This window comes from Camellia sinensis, chromosome 12 (genome assembly GCF_055761805.1).
Source record: "Camellia sinensis isolate YWXY chromosome 12, ASM5576180v1, whole genome shotgun sequence".
Taxonomy (NCBI): domain Eukaryota; kingdom Viridiplantae; phylum Streptophyta; class Magnoliopsida; order Ericales; family Theaceae; genus Camellia; species Camellia sinensis.
This window is the reverse complement of record NC_138972.1, coordinates 145,787,357-145,803,171: the sequence shown is the minus strand read 5'-3', so window position 1 is coordinate 145,803,171 and position 15,815 is coordinate 145,787,357. Positions and strand designations below refer to the sequence as shown.

At 36.5% G+C, this 15,815-nt stretch overlaps 1 long non-coding RNA gene across 1 annotated transcript; it reads right to left on the bottom strand.

Moving 5' to 3' along the window:
- Positions 1-851: 851 nt before the first annotated feature.
- LOC114317363 (uncharacterized) lies at positions 852-1,717 on the bottom strand. Its single transcript, XR_003648552.2, has 2 exons — positions 1,646-1,717; positions 852-1,121 (listed from the first exon to the last, which is right to left on the bottom strand). It is a non-coding gene; the product is annotated as an uncharacterized LOC114317363 (long non-coding RNA).
- Between the last annotated feature and the right edge of the window lie 14,098 nt (positions 1,718-15,815).

The following is a 15,815-nucleotide window of genomic DNA, read 5'->3' as shown; positions in this document are numbered from 1 at the left end:
GTAACCAAAACAAAATTAAAATCTGATTTAAATAAATAATAATAAAACAAAAAATAAATAAATAACTTACTTGATTAATATCTTAAATATTATGCTAATCAAGTCCAATGTTTGACACTGTGTCCTTAAGACAGATTCGTCCTCTCCACGGTGCTTTCAGAATGTGGACGTCTATCTCACAGGATGAAATGATCAACTACAAATAATAGCAGCACTACAAATTGTTTGTCTAACGAACATACTAAGGCCCCGTTTGTTTTCAGAGGTAGAATGGAGGGGATTGATAGTGAGGGGATTAAGTAAAATTGTGTTTGTTTTGATGATAGTTGTTAGTGTAGGGATTGTTAAATTATTTTTATATAAAATAAATATAAAATAATAAAACAAATAAAAAAAATATAAAAACATTAAACATTAATGTTTAAAAAAAATGCTCAACATGTAAAAAAATTTAAAAAAATTAAAATAAAATAAAAAATTTCCAGAAAAAAATAAAACAAATAAAATAATGATTTTTAATTAACAAAAAATATAAAAAATTAAACATTAATGTTCAAAAAAAAATGCCCGACACGTAAAAAATAAAATAAAAAATAATATTTTTCTAATACCAAGTCCTGGAGGCCCATCCAAATCCTCTTGGGGAGGCCCATCCTAATCCAGAGCTCACTATCAATCCCCTCCCCATCTCTCAAAATGTCACGACCCAAACTCGCCCCTATAGGTTTAGCATCGTAACCGGCCAGTAATCCCGGGATTACCGAAGGCCTCTAAGACAGATTAACATAATATTAGGGGCTAGTGGAAGCAAATAACAACATACAACGTCTATCGAGCTGTGCAGACTTATATGAGACAAAAAAATTTTAAACTTTTTATATACATATATACACATTATCTTTAAGTCATCATATAAATACAGATTAGACTAAAAAAGGACTTAGCCCTATTTACAAAATACACAAGACTTGTTCAACCAAACACGAAAACAAAACTTAAACTTTAAATCACATAGCGATAATCACTTGACATGTCCGGAACCTCTACGGGAGGCACATAGGTTGGCTGACAAAAACAGATTCTAGGCAGATGCCTCTAAGCCTGGTCACGCGCCCGATCACCTACATACATAACTAATACAATAAGCTAGAGCCCAGAGAATAATAACAAGGTAAAGGGTTTTAATGAATGAGTCCGTACAGATTCAGAATTCATAATTCAGTTTCGTATCAAATTCATAATTTGTCCAGATCATATACAGAAATCATAAGTCATGCGTAAGTATACGTGATACATCCATTAGCATTAACAGAGTAGATACAAAACAAATACAAACACGTGAGGGTTACGAATAACCAATTCCACAAAGGAACCTCTGGATCCGGGTAACAGAACAGAAGCTAAGCCCCCATGACGGGGCCTCCGGTACGGGTAACAGAGTGCTAAAAGATTAAGTTCCATAAAGGAACCTCGGATACTGGGTAACAGCTAACAGATTTCACATGATACTAAGGATGTCACGAAAAGATATCAGAAATTGGACAATCATTCATTATACAGAACATATCATTTCAGAAAACAGATCTCATTTTGTCACATAGAAAATAAGTACAGTTGAACATAACTTTACTAAGTTATTACTCACAAATAGTCGCAGAAGCAAATCAGACGGACTGAACAAATCAGACAAATCAGGCAGACAATGGTGCATGACCTACACAAGCACATAACATATACACATTGAAATACAATATTACTTCCTTGATCGAACTTGACTTTTCTAGTCTTCTACTACGCTTATTCTTTCTCATTCAAATAAACTGGGTTCTTGTTTCACATATTCTTTCATTACTAAGTCATTCTTTTCCAAATAGATTGATCTTTTGCTTGGCTTCTTAAACAATTACCACTAGATCAATAATTCATTCTTAACTAACTAATTTATGTTGATTGATAGCCTATTAATCTTTATTGAGTCAGAAATCATGTTTAGAATGTTTTGGAAAGAGATGAGAATAAAAATGTAAACTAAATACAATTTTCCAAAATATGCTGAAAATAGGTCTCCGCTCGAGCGCCACTTTGATCGCTCGAGCGGACTGTAAAATTTGAAAAACTACTGGGCGCTTGATTTTCACGCTCGAACGAGACTTTCCTCGCTCGAGCAGACAATGTAAATTCTGAAATTTCAAAATTGCAATTTGAAGTTCAAATTTGGTATTCAAAGCCTCAAAACATGTACTCTTGGTACACAAAAATGGAGAACCATTGTATGATTTAGTAAACACTTCCAATTAGAAAAAATTCATTTAAAATCATGTTCCAATTGCCCAAATTTAGTTTTAATTCATCTTATTAATATCAACCCACAATTCTAAAATATAAATTAAACTTCCCAACCTCTTGAAATTCCATGATGTATGTAATACAAATAGATCCAATTTTACTATTAATAACAAAATCAACTTAACTATGAATTATGCAAATCAATTTCTTAGAAATTCAACTTAACTCAACCTTTAACGAAATACTTAATTTATAATCATGGTTGTTCTAAAATGTATCTAAATTGGATAAAATTCTTAAATTACATTACATGCATGGATTTAAGTAAAAATCCAATTATAAAATCAAAACTTTAGGATTAATTCCAAATTTTCATAAACTTGATTTTCTTAAAGCATTTCCTTTGTCTCTTCAAAATATGAACTTGAATGGCTCAATTCCCTTAAAACTCATGTATTACAAGAAAATACTACAAAATCAAATCAAAACAATTAATTTTTCAAATTAATTTCCACAACTATGAGTACTAAATTTCTTACTTAAAACCTTATTTCTTACAAAATCCATGAGACTAATTTCATAGCTTTCTTAATTCATGATGCATGTAACTCATTTTATGTTTAAAACCCAATTTCATCCTAATTCCATGAATTTAATCTCAAATCTCAAGTATTATAGGATGATTCTACAAAATCAAGCCAAAGATAATTAATTTCTAACTTAACTCTCACATATATATATATATATATATATATATCAAGGTTTATATCAAAATTATTTATTTATTTATTTATTTTTGTTTACATGTACAACCCAACCTTAAATTATGATCATAGGGCTTCCAAAACATGTTTAAATTGAATAAAATAAAAACCCTCAAACTAGATTTACATGCATAGATTAAGAACCCAAAATCAAACTAATTCTTAATTTGATCTACAATTTCAAATTTAAGAGTTAATCCGTATATAGAATATTAGAAACCTAGAAAAACATTTGTCTACAAGGAATTTGGGGACTAATACTTCCATGAAACTTTCTTGAAACTTATTTTACCCCAAAACCTCTTCAACATTCATCTTAAATCATCTCAAAACTTAAATCAATTTATATCTACATTATTTAAACAATAGTAGAAAGAGGATGAGATTTCTTATCTTAGGATGATTTTTCCACAATTTTTGACTTAAATATTGATGTCTCACGGAGCCCTCTTCTTCCTCTCTTCGTTCTCTTCCTCTTCTCTCTGAGCTTAACTTTGTTTTCTCTCTCTCAAGTTCCAGGCTTCTCTAGCAATTCCTCTCCTTCATTGACTTCATTCATCTCTTTTATAATTATTTATTATTAGATAGTGGGACACTTGTCTTTACCAGATTACCTCATGTAATGATATGCATATGAATCATCAAACACTAGTCTAATCTCCTATCTCCTATCAACTAATTAATCACGCTTAAGTTTCAGTAATTGGGATTAATCGTTGATCATAATTGGTTTAACTAGTCTCACTTTAATTTAATTAATCCCAATTAAGGCTTAATTTAATCATTCCTAATTTTATTCTAATCTCACTTAGTCCTATTAGATCTTGATTAGCACCTAACTTAATTGATCATAACTAATCACAAGTCCCACATAATTTAATCAGTCTAATTTGACTTTCATTAGAGCCCAATTAATTATAATTAAATTTATCAACCTGAATCAGATTTTTAATTGAACTCCTAAAAGGTTCCAAAGATTAAATTAAACTTATTTTCATCCTCAATTTTAATTTCCCCAATCATTTAGGCCTTCAATTTTTTATCAGACACCACATCTTCGTCAATCAATTACATATTCAAATTGGACCTCCCATAAATGAATTTAATTCGTAATAGTCACAATTCTCAATCCTCATAATTTAATTAACTTAATTTTCTTTAATTCGGATCTAATTAATCGCATCTTAATTTTACTAAACTGAATCGAATCTTTAATTAAACTCTCAAATGGGTCCGTAATTAAGATTAAATTGATTCAACTTCTTAACTTCACTTTCTTAAGCCATTTGGACCCTTAATTTCTAATTCTAAAATAAATCCTTAATAGAATCATATACGAGTCAGATCTCACAATTCTCATAAATCCCAACTTAAATTATAATACTCGGCAATTAAATTTCAAATCCTCTTAATTAATCAAGTACTAATCATTATACGTGATGGGGTCGTTACACAAAACAAACACAATATTAGTGGGTCCCACCTCACTACCAATCCCAATCCCCCCTCTAACTCTCCAAACAAACGGGGCCTAACTGTTTATACTCTTTCTCACAAAAATAAAATGCAGCAAAATGAAGAATAAATTTGCAGAGCTCTTAAGGACGAAAATTATGAATGATCATATCAAATGAGGGGCTAGTCTATTTATAGGATAATTTATGGCTGTTGGGTTTGAATTAAACAGGTGCAAAACCTGTTTGAACATGTATGATACATGTTCAGTTTGAATAAATAGATAAAAACCGTAGGGTCCTGTTTGGGTGTAGGGAAAAACCAGAACAGCTTAACTCCAGAATTAATTTCAATTCTAGACAGTTGGACAGATTTTATTTCAAAAAATAAAATTAAATCCAAATGTTTTTGGCCCAAAAAGATTAGAGTATTAGGCCGAACAAGCCCAACACAACCAGGCCCAGCCTAGCCCGCCCGGCCGGACGGACGACGGCACGCGTGGTGATTTTTTTGGGTCCCTCTCTAAAACACTGGGGTACCTCTTGGGGCACACCCCAAGTTCCAATCCCATGCCTTATAAACCCACTCAAAACTTCCCATCAAATCAATGTGGGACAAGCCTCATTCAAACCTTTAAGGATTTTCCACCAAAACTCCATTTCCATGGAGCATACTTTGGCTTCAATTTCCCATTCACTCGGTAATGGTTTTAAGCAACCAAATATACCACGTGAATCACAATGCGGCATAGAACGCATTACCATTTTGGCTTGCGAAAATCGACGCACGGGTCCCACCTAGATAATTGACCAAAGTTAGGAAAAAATTCTGGTTTTACCCAGAATTTTCTAACCATTTCCAACAGTAGTATCTAGAGAAACTTACAGTTGGGAATACATTGATGGAACCAAGGGCTACGTGTGAAATTTAAGCGATTTTTAACTTCTTAGCAGTGTTTTTTAAGGCGAAAAGCGAATTGAGGCGACAAGGTCTCTTAACGCCTAAGCGCGAGGCGACGAGACGAGGCAAAGGCTTCATCGAATCGAGGCGAACAAAAAGGATATTTTTTTAATATAAATAGTATAGACAAAAATATAAATATTTTCAAGAACTATCATGCATTTATCATTTTAAATACTAAATATCCTTAAACAACACAAAATATCCAACAAATCTAACATTCTAAATACTAAATATTCATCAAAAACATCAAACATCAAACCAATCAACCATCCCAAATAATTCTTTCCTCTTCTTTAATAAAAAATCAATGCAATGCTTTAATAATTTTTATTATTTTTTTTATTCAATAATGTGACACTTATCTTATTATTAAAGTGAATTATATTTTAAATTTTAAATTTTTATTAGTACATGACATATTAATTAGTAAGACAATGTTATAAAATTTACTAATCTGTATAATATTTTTTAGCAAAATAATTATACAATTAACATAGCAAAATAATTATACAATTGTAAAATCAATTTAGTAAAATTAATTGAAAAAATTTTCAGGAAAATAAATAGAAGAGAAACCGAATAAGAATCAGGGAAGGGGGAAAAAAAATCCCAAAACCACAGCAAGAAAAAAAATAGTGAATAAAAAAGCAAAAGGGAAAAGAAATATGCAGAGAGATGAAATAAAGGAAAGAAGAAGAAGAGAGAAGAACATGAGAAGAAAAAAAAAAGACGAGGCAAGAAAGACGAAAAGAAGAGAAGAGGGAGAAGACGAAGCAGGAAGAAAGAAGAAAGAAGTAGGAGAAGAAGACTTACCTTAGAAACGATACCGAAGAAGAAGACGAAGCAAGACCACGCTTGTTTCTCTCCTCTCCTCTTTCTCTGCTTTACGTCTTTGCTTTTCGTCTCTCTATCCTTTCGATACCCCCAGAAACTAGGGTTTTACACTCAATAAATAATAGAAAGTAATTCTAAGGTGCAATGCATGTCCACAAATAACACAAAATCAGGAAAAATGAAGGGTCCAGATCTTAGAAGCAAGAAGCGACGCTTTGTTTCGCCTTGCGCTTCATCGCCTAAGCCTCGCTTCACTCGCCTCAACCTCGCCTCTCCATTTCGCCTCGCTTCGAACCCTATGAAGTGCAATAGCCTCGCCTCGCTTCTCGCTTCTCACTTAGGCGTGCCTCTAACAACACTGCTTCTTAGTGATTCCAAAACCAAGTTTTGGAGTTGGGATTAACTAATTCATGGCTGCTTCGTGAAAGCCCGATTTATGGACTGCCAATGAATAAAAGACACATCAACTAACTTTAGTTACATCTTAAATACTTCACTGCTACACGAGATTCTACATACACCATACCACATGTGATTACCTCCCTCCCCCTTCCCCCTCAAGCCTCTACCTCCTTTCCCTTTGCCGCCTCCATCAGCAACAATGACCATTGCCAACCATTCTATCCGCAACCAACACCATCGTTTATTGCTACCTATCCCTCCAGCCCACCCCTGCCACCATCCAACACCACCTCTCTCCCCCATCTACTCTAACAACCACTGCCTTCTCCCTTCTCCCTTTCCACTCCCACAATCCCCACCATCAACCAGCGCCAACCACCCCATTGCTCTTGGTCTATTCTTCTTTGTTCTTGGTTGGATCGTGGAGATTGAGGGTACTGCTGGTGGCCCTGCTGGATTAATTGTGCCCATTATGGTGGTAAATTAGTTACCAATCCCATTTATTTTTGTGATATGATCTAATAATGATTTGCCTTAATCATTTTGCTTGCCGGACTTTATCTTCCCATGATGGACATCCAACGGCAAAAGAAAACAAAGAAAAGGAGTGGGTGGACCACAGAGAAGGAAAAGGGAAGTTATTGTCTAATTCTCAGGTCATATGAATAATAAACCAAAATGCTGATATGGCATAAGATAATTGGTTGCAGTAATACATACACTTTACGGACGGGACGTAAAAAAGTTAATCCCATGCAGTCCCTCATTGAAGTAGGATGGCATGCACAAGTTTTACCATGTAGAGTTGTGTTTGGAGAAACAAACAGCTAGACTGAGATACCATTAATGAAAGTGAAGTCAACATAAATTGCATACGCTATCATAAAAGCGGTATTTGACAACAAAATCCCAATTCTTGGTGGAAAACCACGTCCTATTCCTATTGACGAGCTCCAATATAAATTTTTCTTCGAGATTCAATAGGGTGCTGCTATTCACATTCAGCCTTGGTTTGGCAAACTTTTTGGGGCTAAATCTATGAAGTATGGATACGGGTACGAGTACTGGTACTGGTATGATACGGGTACGTCGATACAGTAAAATTCAAAAAAAAAATAGGGTACGGATACAGCTTGGTACGCTTGTAAAAAAATATATTTTTTTAATTTAGACGGTTCCACTCCGATGTGAGGTTTACTAAATGGTCTTAATAGCATCTCTTAAGTCTAAGCAAGACTCAACACAACTAGGTAAACAACTAAGCTATACATGGCCCTCAAGCTAAAAGTTAATTTAACTCAACTTCTAAGACATTTACTCCAAGTTACAACACAAACTCTACACTAGTATTACGGTGACTCACAAGGTCCGTCCTGAATGCAACCATGATTCGACTAACACAACCCACGGGATACTTAAAACAACAGTGCATTTCCCCTGGCCAACCAACAAGAGATCCTACTTCTCTTCTAAGACTTATCAGGCATTAAGAACAAGGAAACACCCTCCAAGGTTTAGCAAACAAACTAATAATTCATTCAAACTCACCCAATTGCAAGGAAAAGAGAGCATAGTTCTCGAAGCTACCCAATTTCGTACGACCAAAACAATCTAAAATCTAGATTACACCGCCAAACTATCATACTCATAGAGTCATTCCAAGACTCTATTTGGAAATCACTAGATTAACCAACTAGACACAAGATATCCCCAAGGAAAATACAACCATGGCTCAAAACACAACTCATTCCCTTTAAGATAATTCTATTACCAATGAGTGTTGGACACTCCCTCCCTTGACACCCAGGGACAAAACAATTAAATAAATAAAGGCAACAACAATTATGAGTATTATCCATTTCAAATCTCATCTTTTTACCTTACATAGTTTGCACTTTATAGATTTTACAACCATATCTCAAAACAATCAATCTCTCTTGGGAAATACACCCCTTACCACCATTCACAATCTTTACCATGTCGAGACCACGCCTCTTCCCAAATACATACAAGGATATACAACCCAAAGTTCAAGACTAACTCCATACATAATCAACTGAATAGAACAGTTTTCACAATCATGCAAGGCCACATATATTCCATTCATAACATTTAGCATCAACACCTCCCACTAAGGTACATTCTCATGTTCCAACACGAAACTCAAAATATGCATATCAAATAGCATAAAATCACATAACCACATAACAAATAACGGGTTGCCACTACGAAGATGGTTAGTCGTTCTAGAAATCCTTTTAAACCTCTTATTAGAAATCACGTTGATCAGACACATTTCCAATAAGATTTTTAAGATAATTTATGGACCCGACACAACATCCTCGAGACTCAACCTCATGCCCACATAAACATATAACATCTTAGCACACAAGCATGTTATCACATAGAATACAAATGTCGCTCACAATTACGAGGTAAACCCACTGTGGTCAAAATCACTTCCCACGAGCCATGGCATTCAAACCTAGTTCGCTTTGATACCAAGTTGTCACGTCTCATATTTTATTACTCAGATAACATTACCAAAATTCATTAATTAAGTCCAATTTACAAATGACAATTCATCCTTTGATGAAATGATGAATAATTAAATATACATGTTCCCTCTCGTTATACAACAGTGACATTTTCATACAAATAAAAAAATTCCCTGAGACGTACAATAAAAGAGAGGACACTACTCTTTACAAAAATAGCACTCAGCCAAACAAACAAATGAAGTAGTACAATCCACCACGACATTACACTTATGAAATGGTAAAACCCATTGTTTAATCTTCAAATACAAAAAGCATTCCCTGTACACATGTACAGACAGTGGGTGAGCAACCACTAACTTACCAAACAATCTCATATTAAAACATTAGAAGATATGCAGGTACAAAGGTACTCATACATATACGTGAAATCATATCATGTCAAACCATATGATTCTATTACATAATCTCTTAAATCCAATTTATTTAATTAATCACAACCAGTTAACTTAAATTAATAAACATGCTTCAATAGCAACATGACATCCTTTTCAATTCATTCAATTATCTCATTATCAATTAAATCAAATAATTAAACAATTCATAATGACATCTAACAAAGCATCAAATACATTTTATACAATCTTATGAGATGAATGCATATGTCATGTCATGCTCAAAATATTTTTCTCATTTTTTACAAATCTTATGCATAATGCCAATTTTTGATGGCCGACAATCCACACTTCTGGCCGGTCGGCCACTAGTGAAAAACCTAAATATTTTTGGCCAGCTATCCCCCACAAGCTCCAGTTGTTCAAGGCTTGATATTTTCGACCTGTTAGGCTGTTTTTTTATATATACCAGGCCAAATCTCTCGATTTAAGGTTCAAAAAAATTCCAAAAGCTCCAATTCTTGGAATTTTCTCTCTATCTCTATCTTGCAACGTATACACCCTCTCTCTACACTTCCTAAACCAATACTGGAACTCTCATTACTGAGATTATTAAGTCCAAATTTCAGCCCTAGAGAGTGAGAATTTGTTGGTTTGTGAACAAAAGTGTTGTTCCTCTTCAAGAGGTATAATTTTGAGAACCTTTGCACTACTTCTTTTCTATCTTTTCTTACTAATTTAGAAGTGTTTTTCAACTATGTTTTTGGGTTGAAGCTTGGGTCCTAAGGCCATTAAAGGTTAAGGGGATGATAGCCCTTCTTTGTACCTTGTTTTGGAGGCTTTTGCCCTTGTCTTTCCCACCCTTTTATTATCTTTTTTCAAGCTTTTAAACACTAATTTTCAAAGCTATTTCAGTGGCTAAAATCATGTTTTGAAGTCCAAAATTGGAGGGAGTAGCCTTCTCTCCTTGTGTTTTGTTTACTAGCTTACCATGTTCCATGTTTTAGCATATTAATCTAGCTATTTCTAGCTTAATTCCAGCATGTTTTAGGACTTGTTTTGGACTATTTTGGGCTGGTTATGTCCTTTGGGCTTTATATTGTATAGTTATAGTGTAAGTCCTTTAACTAGCTTGGTGTTTTAAGGCTTTAACCACCATTGGTTTCAGTTGATTGCATGTTTTAGTGCTTTTTCTCACCTAATTTTAGCACATATGATCTTTGCAATCTCCCTCATTTCTTCACTTTTCCATTGCTTTGAGGGTTATTTCAACCTTAGGGTTGTTTAAGCTTGAGATTAAGGCTCATGCTTAATGGTTTAATCATCCTTTGAGGGTTCATTACCAATGGCATGAAGCTTCTCTCATGCCTTAAACTATCCCTTAGTTGACACTTCTTTCATTTTAGAAAACACTCACTAATGGACTAATCGATTAAAGAATGATTCGGTAATTAAAATGTGTAAACAAAATTGGCAAGTAAAAGAAGCAAGATAAGCATTCTTTGTGTTGCATTGCGTGTGTTCAAATCGGAAGTTAGTTTGAACACAAGAAAAATGGAACATTTCATACTCAAAAGTGATGAAATCTTTCATTTTCCTAAGTCTCCATTGCCCTTGATCATGCATGATAGGGTGATGGACATTTTGAGTCTTGTTTTGCATTTATTGAACTTGCACAATTGGTTTCACAAGTTATCATGCAATGAAATTGCTTGATTGATGGTTTATGAACCAAATTTTGTCCCTCCTTTAATTTTCCCTTGAAAAGAAGAGGCAAGGTGTGCAAATAACCCTTGAGAAATACACTGTTTGCTCTATTTTGCTCTCTGTTGCAACAAGGAAGTTCAGGATAGCAATAGCCGACAACCACCACTAGTGGCCAACCGACCACCACCAGTAGCCGACCGGCCACCAATGGTAGTTGACCGGTCCCTTGTCGGCCATCAGTGAAATTTGCACAGTTTGTTAGTAAGGTGGAGTAGAGGTGTTCTGGAAGTGGGCAGCACTGTCAATGTTCAAATGTGCAAACAGAGGCTTACAGTAGCAAAATAGTGGCCTTTCGAATGAAAAATTGAGCATGTATGCATCCCTCGTTTCCCCGAGGCCATTAATTAATTTGCTTAGTTAATTAGTTGTAGCTAATTCTTGCAAATGTTGTAACTATTAGCTTAGATAGCTAATTAGTTCATGTTGTGTAATTAATTAATTAAATAGCTCAGTCTAATTGATTAATTAGTTAAAGTGTGTTGTAATAATTAATTAGCTTAGAATAGTTAGTTAATTCATTCCAAGTGTTGTAATAATTAGCTTAATTAGCCTAGTTAGCTAGTTAGCTTTATTCCTTAGGACCCTTCTTCGCGAGGGTGCGTGCGTGTGTATGTCTTCCAACCCCACGTCTCTCTCCCTTTTATTTAATCACTTTTGATGGTTAGATTAGGGACATGTTTCAATTAGCATATCTTCTGCTTGCATACATTCATTTTTTCTTGCATGCACCAAGGTTCAGTGCATCATTCAAACTGCATTGTCATTTCAATATCTTATTTGAATACATGTTTAATCGCATGTTGTTCAAATCGATCCATATGTAATATCAGTAGCAGAGCCTGTTAATTGCATATTGCATGTGTTGCATTAGACATATTGTATAGTTAGGATCATGCATCTTTCTAACTAGTTTATGTTTTGGCTTGGAGTACTCTATGAGTTTTTACGCTCTAGCATACTTGCATGAGTGTGAATGTTGCCATGATTAGCATGCTTGCCATGAGGCTATATGCTTAAATGCTAAACTTCATGAATGTCTGTGGATGAAGGCTCGTTGTTTGAATTGGAACAATTCAACGAATGCTCATTTTAAGCCCACTTTGTTGAGTGGCAAATCATATTTTAAGCCCACTATGTTTAGTGGCAAATCCACAACTTTAAGCCCACTTGAGGTGGCAAATTCAAAACATTTTCGCAAACAAATATGAGTTGAATTGTTCCAAATTAAGCAAACTAGTCTATACTTGCTTGTACGCACCACATAGTAAAGCTAGCCTAATAACCAGAATAAGAGCACATAATGTTTATAAAAAATCATATCATGATTAGTAGAGGCCGATCTTTGATCGGGCGAGCAGGGGTGCTCAATTCATGACCTTTCCCTCTTGTACCTAAGTTCCCGAGCCGAGGTAACTTTGGTGATGATGAAGACGTGGCCTTCGGCACGAGTCAGGATTTCCTAAATTTTCCCAAAAATAAAATATTTAGGCGGCGACTCTATATCTGGGAAAACAGTCTAATTTTGGCATTTTTGATCCAAAATGAATTTGGACTCTTTGGTGGATTTGGACTCTTTGGTGTTTATCAGTTTCACATTGCACTTGTCAGATTAAATTTAGAACCGCGGGAGTCCGAACTGTAGGTCTTTCTTTCCGAACTTCCGAAAGGAGGCACGAAAAAGGCGAGCTACAGTTTCTGGCGACTCTGCTGGGGACTTAGAGAACTTGACTAGAACTTATGATATGATATTTTATCTACACTCATGTGTTTCTTTGCATTTGCATTTGCATTGGTGAGCCTAAGTCACAGTGTTTGCCATCTGTTATTCTTGAGCGGTTTGTCGGAGGCTTGCTTGGAAAAGCTTGCCAAAAGCCTGACCAGTTGTGGGCTCTGCCACGATGGGAACACAACCCTTGGATCTGGACTACTGTTGTACCATTTGATCCTCCTTTCATTTCTCGGTGTTAAGTGCGAGAGGTATATTAGGTAGTCTTGTTGAGGTACCCTTTTTGACCAATCGGCCTAGTTACATATCGAAAACATAGAGACTTTTCCAAACTAGGACGGGTTGCTTACCCAAATGTAGGATTGTGTGATGCCACTTGTTGTGCATAGTGAAACCCTGGCTCGCGATGAAACTAGGACAGGGTAACCTTATCCTTAAATAGGGGTGTTTTGGCTCTCACTTAACTGGTATGTACTTTACAGTGAAACTGTACGGGGATGTGCATATCAGTTGCCAAGTTGGTATCTGTTTTGTTGCATAATTCAGTAGAGAGCACAGTCACTCAACTGTGATCATATTCGTTCTAGTGAAATTGGGCTAAGATTCTGTATGTTTTCTCTTTTGCAAGGTAGTCATGGAACCATAGCTTCAGAAGGCTCTGATATCTCCCAAGTACTCTGGACTTGTATTGATAGACTTTGTCAGGTCAGAATTTGTTTAGAGGCAACTAGAGTTTACCTCACTTCTCCCACCAGTTACCAGACGGAGGAGGATCAGGTAGAATTCACCAATCCAGCAATCACCTTTTACTTCACCTGCGCCCAATCAAGCCCAATCTTCTACTTCTACTCCAGAAAAAAGAGTATTCGCCAGTTCTAATAGCTCAACATCCCCTAGTCAGCATGGAAGATATGCTTCGTCAGCTCCAGCAGACCATTGAGACTATACAGCTAGACGTTGCCCACCAAGCTGAGGTCACAGCCCGCCAAGTTGAGGTCGCAGCCCACCAAGCAGAAGTGATAGATAGGCTTCAGCAACAGCAACCACAACCAGCAATAGCCTCTGCATCCCATGCACCCCCAGCGGGAATTTCAACACTTGGAGCCACTGTCTATACTGCTAATGTCCAAGAGAATCAGGGCAATCCGGCAGAGCCAATCCCACCACAAACTTCCAAAGCACCTACGTCTCAAACCGAGGCTCCGTTTGAATTCGAGGTTGACCCAACTACCCTCAAGGTCAATAAACTGGAGAAGTTATTCAAATGAGCACAAGGAGTGAACTATATCCCGGATATAGAGGACAGGTATACTGATTCTGCAATTACCTTACCGGAGCAGTTTAAGATGCCGCATATTGACCGTTTCAATGGCTCTGGAGATCCGATGGTGCATGTGCATCTTTTTTCTCATATTCTGAGGTCAATGGGTTTGACCCGGGCCTAGAAGTTGTCACTATTCAGCTGAACCATGTCTGGGATAACCGCAATCTGGTATGCGAAATTGGAGGACTCTGTGAAATAGAACTATGAAGAGATGGCTAAGGCCTTTATTGCTAAATACGCCTATAACACACAGATCGAGGTCACAACTCGTGATCTCGAAGCCACCCGCCAAGAGCTAAAAGAGGGTTTCTCAGAGTTCGTGACGAGATGGAGAGCGAAGGCCTCGATGATGACTACAAGGCCTTTCGAAAAAGATCAGATCAGGATGATTGTTTGGAATCTACATGGCAAGTTGTTGCAAAAGATGATCGTTCTACCTCTGTTTACCTTTCCAGAGCTTCATGAAACGGGGTTTCAAATCGAGGATGCCATCAGACAAGGGATCTTTGTGGAAGATAATGAGCCTTTGAAGAACAATATTGTTCATAATTCCAATGCTACTACTAATGGTAGCACAGCTGCGAAATGCTCAGAAGTAAACACTGTCACCACTCCCCTCAATGGCCAAAAACCAACCACTTCAACTCGGCCCCAAGCCCGAAATTTCCATCTTCTTTACATGAGTCTCTTTCAAGCTTTGAAAATGCTGCGTAAAAAAGGGTACCTAGAACTCCTAGAACGCCGACCCCTTCCAAATCCTCTTCTACCAAGATATGACCCATCTAAATACTATGCCTATCATCAACAGCACGGTCATGATAAAAAATGTTGCATCCGCCTCTGTCATAAGATTCAGGATCTTATTGACAAAGAGATCATAGCTCCACCAAAAGGACCTCAGGCCACCACTAACCCATTACCTCCACACCTCAACCTAATCCATACACTACCATCCACGTACAACCCCAGCATATACATCACCCCAGCCCATTTACCCAAGCCTGAGGTGTTCATTTCAGAAAGCATGGACTTGTGTACGATGGATGCACTTGAACCCCAGTCACCTCAAATCCACAAACCCACTACTTCTGAGCTAATGAACATGATTGAAGATCTTCAGAGAACTGTGGCAGATCTAGCCTTTGGGATATTGGCTCCGTCATCGACCACATCACATACCAGGAATTTCATGTCAAAAGGCTCCCCAATCTTGGGACGGGCTGCATTGGAAGAAGCCCAATCCCTTGGCAAAATGGAGGCAAATGGCAAGAACAAGGTAGGGGCAGGCATTGGTCCCTATGAACATCTTTAGTGAGCTGTTGAGGCTTTGAAAGCCGAAGGACTGAACAAACAGCAAGTGCTCACAGTTGTTGCAAAGACTGTGGATGACACTTTTGCCAC